The sequence below is a fragment of the Arachis stenosperma genome, chromosome 10 (genome assembly GCF_014773155.1).
Source record: "Arachis stenosperma cultivar V10309 chromosome 10, arast.V10309.gnm1.PFL2, whole genome shotgun sequence".
NCBI lineage: Eukaryota > Viridiplantae > Streptophyta > Magnoliopsida > Fabales > Fabaceae > Arachis > Arachis stenosperma.
In genome coordinates, this window is record NC_080386.1 from 108,597,864 (window position 1) to 108,604,869 (window position 7,006).

At 37.9% G+C, this 7,006-nt stretch overlaps 1 non-coding gene across 1 annotated transcript; it reads left to right on the plus strand.

The window, feature by feature from the left end:
- Positions 1-245: 245 nt before the first annotated feature.
- On the plus strand, positions 246-353 carry LOC130958445 (small nucleolar RNA R71). Its single transcript, XR_009077565.1, has one exon. It is a non-coding gene; the product is annotated as a small nucleolar RNA R71 (small nucleolar RNA).
- The last annotated feature ends 6,653 nt before the right edge of the window (positions 354-7,006 follow it).

Sequence of the window (7,006 nt, forward strand, 5' to 3'; positions counted from 1 at the left end):
TTCTGAGCCAATATGGCATTCAGAGTATCAATCTCAAGATCTTCTTTCTTCTGACTAGTCCCATTGTTCACAGGATTTCTTTCAGAAGTGTACATGAATTGGTTATTTGCAACCATTTCAATCAGCTCTTGAGCTTCTGTAGGCGTCTTCTTCAAATGAAGAGATCCTCCAGCAGAGCTATCCAAAGACATCTTGGATAGTTCAGAGAGACCATCATAGAAAATACCTATGATGCTCCATTCAGAAAGCATGTCTGAGGGACATTTTCTGATTAATTGTTTGTATCTTTCCCAAGCTTCATAGAGGGATTCTCCATCCTTCTGTCTGAAGGTTTGGACTTCCACTCTAAGCTTACTCCATTTCTGAGGTGGAAAGAATTTTGCCAGGAAGGCATTGACTAGCTTTTCCCAAGAGTCCAGGCTATCTTTAGGTTGTGAGTCCAACCATATTCTAGCTCTGTCTCTTACAGCAAAAGGGAATAGCATCAGTCTGTAGACCTCAGGGTTAACCCCATTAGTCTTGACTGTGTCACAGATTTGCAAGAATTCAGCTAAAAACTGATGAGGATCTTCCATTGGAAGTCCATGGAACTTGCAATTCTGTTGCATTAGAGAAACTAATTGAGGCTTAAGCTCAAAGTTGTTTGCTCCAATGGCAGGGATAGAGATGCTTCTCCCATAGAAGTCGGGAATAGGTGCAGTAAAGTCACCCAGCACCTTCCTTGCATTGTTTGCATTGTTGTTGTTTTCGGCTGCCATGTGTTCTTCTTCTTTGAAGAATTCGGTCAGGTCCTCTAAAGAGAGTTGTGCTTTGGCTTCTCTTAGCTTTCTCTTCAAGATCCTTTCAGGTTCAGGATCAGGCTCAACAAGAATGCTTTTGTCTTTGCTCCTGCTCATAAAAAAGAGAAGGGAACAAGAAAATGTGGAATCCTCTATGTCACAGTATAGAGATTCCTTGAAGTGTCAGAGGAAAAGAAGAGTAGAAGACAGAAGTGGAAAATTCGAACTTATCAAAGAAGATGGAGTTCGAATTTTACATTAAGGAATAGTGTTAGTCCATAAATAGAAGGATGTGAGAAGGGAAGTAATTTTCGAAAATTAAGTGAGAGATTTTGAAAACATTTTTGAAAAACATTACTTAATTTTCGAAAATGAGAGTGGAAAAAAAATAAGATAATTTTTGAAAAAGATTTTGAAATTAGAAATCAAAAAGATTTGATTGAAAACTATTTTGAAAAAGATGTGGTTAAGAAGATATGATTGATTTTTTTTTTTTTAAAAAAAAATTGATTGAGAAAATATGATTTGAAAACAATTTTAAAAGATTTGATTTTAGAGAAAAAAATAACTTGGCTATCAAGAAAAGATATGATTCAAACATTAAACCTTTCTCATCAGAAAAGGCAACATACTTGAAATGTTCAATCAAATCATTAATTGATAGTAAGTATCTTTGAAAAAGGAAAGAAATTGATTTTGAAAACATTTGATTGAAAAGATATGATTTGAAAAAGATTTGATTTTGAAAAACTTTGAAAACTTGAAAAAAATTGATTTGAAAACAAAATTCTCCCCCTTTAGCCATCCTGGCGTTAAACGCCCAGAATGGTGCACATTCTGGCGTTTAACGCCCAAAACTATACCCTTTTGGGCGTTAAACGCCCAACCAGGTACCCTGGCTGGCGTTTAAACGCCAGTCTGTCCTTCACTGGGCGTTTTGAACGCCCAGCTTTTTCTGTGCAATTCCTCTGCTGTATGTTCTGAATCTTCAATTCTCTGTATTATTGACTTGAAAAGACACAAATTAAAAATATTTATGGATTTTTAATAATAAAGAATAATCAAAATGCAACTAAAATCAAATAACAATGCATGCAAGACACCAAACTTAGCAGTTTGTATACCACTGACACTAACAATATGAGAATGCATATGAGACACACAAAATACTTCAAGTCAATAGAATTCAAAGATTAGAGCAAGTAAATCATCAAGAACATCTTGAAGATCACTAAGACACATGAATGAATGCATGCAATTGACTCCAAACTTAAGATGAGACTAGTGTCTCATACAAGAAACATAAAATATTTTTGGTTTTTATAAAATTTTTTTTTTGTGTTTTTCGAAAATTAAGTGGAAAAAGATATCAAAATTCTTAATGAGAATTCCAGGAATCAGTGCAATGCTAGTCTAAGACTCCGGTCCAGGAATTAGACATGGCTTCACAGCCAGCCAAGCTTTCAAAGAAAGCTTCGGTCCAAAACACTAGACATGGCCAGAGGCCAGCCAAGCCTTAACAGATCATTGCTCCAAAAGCAAGGTTGATAAAAATCAACAAGCTCTTGTGATGATAAGTTGTAACCTCGGTCCAATAAGATTAGACATGGCTTCTCAGCCAGCCAGACTTCAACAAATCATCATGAGACTCTAGAATTCATCTTCAAGAATTTCGAAAAAAAAAATAAATACCTAATCTAAGCAACAAGATGAACCTTCAGTTGTCCAAACTGAACAATCCCGGCATTGTTACCAAAAGCTTACTCAAAACTTGAACAATCCCCGGCAACGGCGCCAAAAACTTGGTGCGCGAAATTGTGAACAATACTTTTTCACAACTCTCATAATCCCCGGTCATGAACTCCAAGAACTTGGTAGTTCAATTCCATGGCATTACACAAATTCGCACAACTAACCAGCAAGTGCACTGGGTCGTCCAAGTAATACCTTAAAGGGTCGATCCCACGGAGATTGTTAGTATTGAAGCAAGCTATGGTCATCTTGCAAATCTTAGTCAGGCAGACTCAAATGTATATGGTGATGAACGAAAATAGCATAAAAGATAAAGATAGATATACTTATGTAATTCATTGGTAGGAACTTCAGATAAGCGCATGAAGATGCCTTCCCTTCCGTCTCTCTGCTTTCCTACAGTCTTCATCCAATCCTTCTTACTCCTTTCCATGGCAAGCTTATGCAAGGGTTTCACCGTTGTCAGTGGCTACCTCCCATCCTCTCATTGGAAATGTTCAACGCACCCTGTCACGGCACGGCTATCCATCTGTCGGTTCTCAATCAGGCCGGAATAGAATCTAGTGATTCTTTTGCGTCTGTCACTAACGCCCCGCCTTCAGGAGTTTGAAGCACGTCACAGTCATTCAATCATTGAATCCTACTCAGAATACCACAGACAAGGTTAGACCTTCCGGATTCTCTTGAATGTCGCCATCAGTTCTCGCCTATACCACGAAGACTCTGATCTCACGGAATGGCTGGCTCGTTTGTCAGGCGAGCACTCAGTTGTCAGGCGATCAACCATGCATCGTGTTATCAGGAATCCAAGAGATATTCACTAGAGCTTTGATTGCTTGTAGAACAAGAGTGGTTGTCAGTCACCTTGTTCATGAGTGAGAATGATGATGAGTGTCACGGATCATCACATTCATCAAGTTGAAGAACAAGTGATATCTTGGACAAAGAACAAGCGGAATTGAATGGAAGAACAATAGTAATTGCATTAATACTCGAGGTACAGCAGAGCTCCACACCTTAATCTATGGTGTGTAGAAACTCCACCGTTGAAAATACATAAGCATAAGGTCTAGGCATGGCCGAATGGCCAGCCTCCCAATGATCTAAGATAGCATAAAACACGAAGATAGCTACCCCGATATCTCAATACAATAGTAAAAGGTCCTACTTATAGAAAACTAGTAGCCTAGGGTGTACAGAGATGAGTAAATGACATAAAAATCCACTTCCGGGCCCACTTGGTGTGTGCTTAGGCTGAGCAATGAAGCATTTTCGTGTAGAGACTCTTCTTGGAGTTAAACGCCAGCTTTTATGCCAGTTTGGGCGTTTAACTCCCATTTGGGTGCCAGTTCCAGCGTTTAACGCTGGGATTTCTTGAGGTGACTTTGAACGCCGGTTTGGGCCATCAAATATTGGGCAAAGTATAGACTATCATATATTGCTGGAAAGCCCAGGATGTCTACTTTCCAACGCCGTTGAGAGCGCGCCAATTGGGTTTCTGTAGCTCCAGAAAATCCACTTCGAGTGCAGGGAGGTCAGAATCCAACAGCATCTGCAGTCCTTTTTAGTCTCTGAATCAGATTTTTGCTCAGGTCCCTCAATTTCAGCCAGAAAATACCTGAAATCACAGAAAAACACACAAACTCATAGTAAAGTCCAGAAAAGTGAATTTTAACTAAAAACTAATAAAAATATACTAAAAACTAACTAAAAGATACTAAAAACATACTAAAAATAATGCCAAAAAGTGTATAAATTATCCGCTCATCAGTATGCACAAAAATAGAGTTACGCGTACGCACAACCCGCATTTTCAGAACTGAATGTTTTATGCGCACGCACATAAGGGAACTCGCACATATGCATGAGGCATGCGTATGCATAAATGTCCTATCCTGCTGAAAATGTAATTTTTAACTGTTTTTCCTATTCCACTCTGCTCTTTCACTTTTATAACCTTTATTTGAGATCCGAAAACTTTGGAACGAATCTTATTCCTCTAAACCATTTTTTTAACGTTTCAAACTTCCATAAATTCTATAATGAGTATAGTGGATAATGAGAATGAGATGATATGATTGAATGATGAGATTGAGCTCATATTAGTGAATAAACAGAATGAGTTACAATATTTGAATGATGAGAATAAGTTTATATGATTGGATGATGAGAATGAGTTGATATGATTATATGATGAGAATGAGTTGATATGATTGGATAATGAGAATGAGTTTGATCGATATTTGAGCTTTTGGGACAGATGTAAGGATTGTGGTCTTGTCTTGCTTTCTCCCAGTTGGTATTTGAGCTTTCGGGATGGGCGCAAGAATTGTGGTTTTGTCCTGCTTACTCCCGGTTAATATTTGAGTTTCTTTGTTGGAGGTGAGGACGGTGGTTTTATCCCGCTCTCGAAGAGACAAGTTGAGGATAAAGGATTTTCTCTATTGTGTTTTGAGGAATGTGGGGAAGGTGATAGGACACTCATCCCTCAATTTATTCTCCCACATTCTCATTAATTGTGTTTTGAAGGATGTGGAGAAGGTAGTACGACACTAATTCCTCTGATGTTTGAAAGTGATAGAGCACTAATTCCCTCGATATTTTTCCCCACATTCTCTTTCTATCTGTAAGGTGGTAGGGCACTAATTCCCCGATCTGTATTGCACGACCTCACCAGGAAAAGGTGGTAAGAAACTAATCCCCCGATAAGATCCCCCTGATGTTTGTCTCCAGGAGAAGATGGTAAGACACACTCTCCCGATTATAGACCTCCTGGAGATGCGCAGTAGAGAGATAATATACGGGCTAGCTATTGGATGTGTCAAGTTCTGACAGATTAACCGACACGTGAGCTCATGGCCAGTAGGACAGGCATACATCATTTGCATTTGTGTGTATTTGTTTGGGTGTGCAACCTGTATTTGGTTTGCCTATCTGAATAATTGTATCTATCTGCAATTTAATCTAATTGCTCTAACTGTACTCTCTATTTATGTATTTTTTGTATTATCTTGTATGTGTTTGCACAATTGAAAGATCTCTTATGCTGGCGTGGTGACGCTGAAGGTTATTCCTGATGATATGTAATGATTGAGAATTAATGAAAAGACTGAGAAAGAATTGATAATATTGAAAGTAAATCTTAATAATGAATTATTAAATGAGTTAGAAATCTATGATATTGTAAGGGGTGATGATTTTTATAAGAAAAAATTGAGATTTAAAGATCACTAATATAGTTGAGATTTAGTTTATCTACCTTGAATCGAATTAGTAAGAATCCTAGGCATGAATTTTGTGTGATTGGAGATTAAGATTGTCTAGCGGGTTCATGTGATTTTATATAATCTCTATTTGGAATTATTGCCCTGTTGAGAACCCTGTAAAGGATGTTGTTTTTACCCATTTCGGGAATTATTACATTTCAAATGCAGGTTCCGGCACTTCTCAGTGAGCGGGAGGTTTAACTGGAAGGACAGTAAAGAAGACCTTTTATTCTGCTCCAATTTTAGACTCTCTCATTCTTTTGGATACTCTTATATTATGCACTTGTTTTGAAGACTTGCCTTTAGAGGATTATGATGTATTTTGGAGAGATAGGTTATGTAACACCCCAACTTTTGTCACGTTATGACCAATGTCAATCGTTTAGGTGTTACTTGTTATAAGGACCTACTTGGTTCTAGACTCAGATTTTATAAGAAAATATTAATAAAAGCCTTTATCGGTTTAGCGTGACTAAACTATTAATCATGAAATATCATTTAGTTGCTCGCAAGGTTAGTTCTTAAAGCTATGTCACAGAAAACCACATGGTAGCAGAGACTATCATACATACATATATACAAATATATACAGGAGTTAAGTTTAGGAATACATGTCATCTATCCAAAAGTCGAGTACTACACCAAGTTATATATACAGATACAAAAGAGGAAGTCAGTCCCAACCCTCACACGGGTTTCCTAAACTGGAACCAAACTACTAAGAGATCCTACCCATCTAAAAGTACTACAAAATCAAGGGAAAAGTAATATTACTGATCATCAAAATGAGTAAAAAGTCAGCTAGGTCAATCTTCGGAATGGTCTGCAGCTAGAGCGAACACGTATGGCATGCCAGGATCGAAACATGGGTGATGTACCAAAACTCAAAACTCAACAGACTACTCTGCCGATCCCATTTGGGGAGGGGGAGAAAGAAAGAGAAGAAGGGTGATAACCTAGAGTCCTCAATAAGGTAAAAGGAGAACCTAAGGTCTCTGTCTCTAAGTTGTCGTGAAATAGAAAAAGAACAAACACAGAACACAAGACATAAACAAATAGTATAGACAATTATGAAAAGGGAAATAAATAATTCACAAGAAGTTTATATGCACAAACAAGATGATGCATGCCTTTTCCAGGCGCAAGCCATGAGCTCATGCGTCGGTTGTTTACCCGCAACCCGACGTTACTCGGGGTGAACCCTAAATA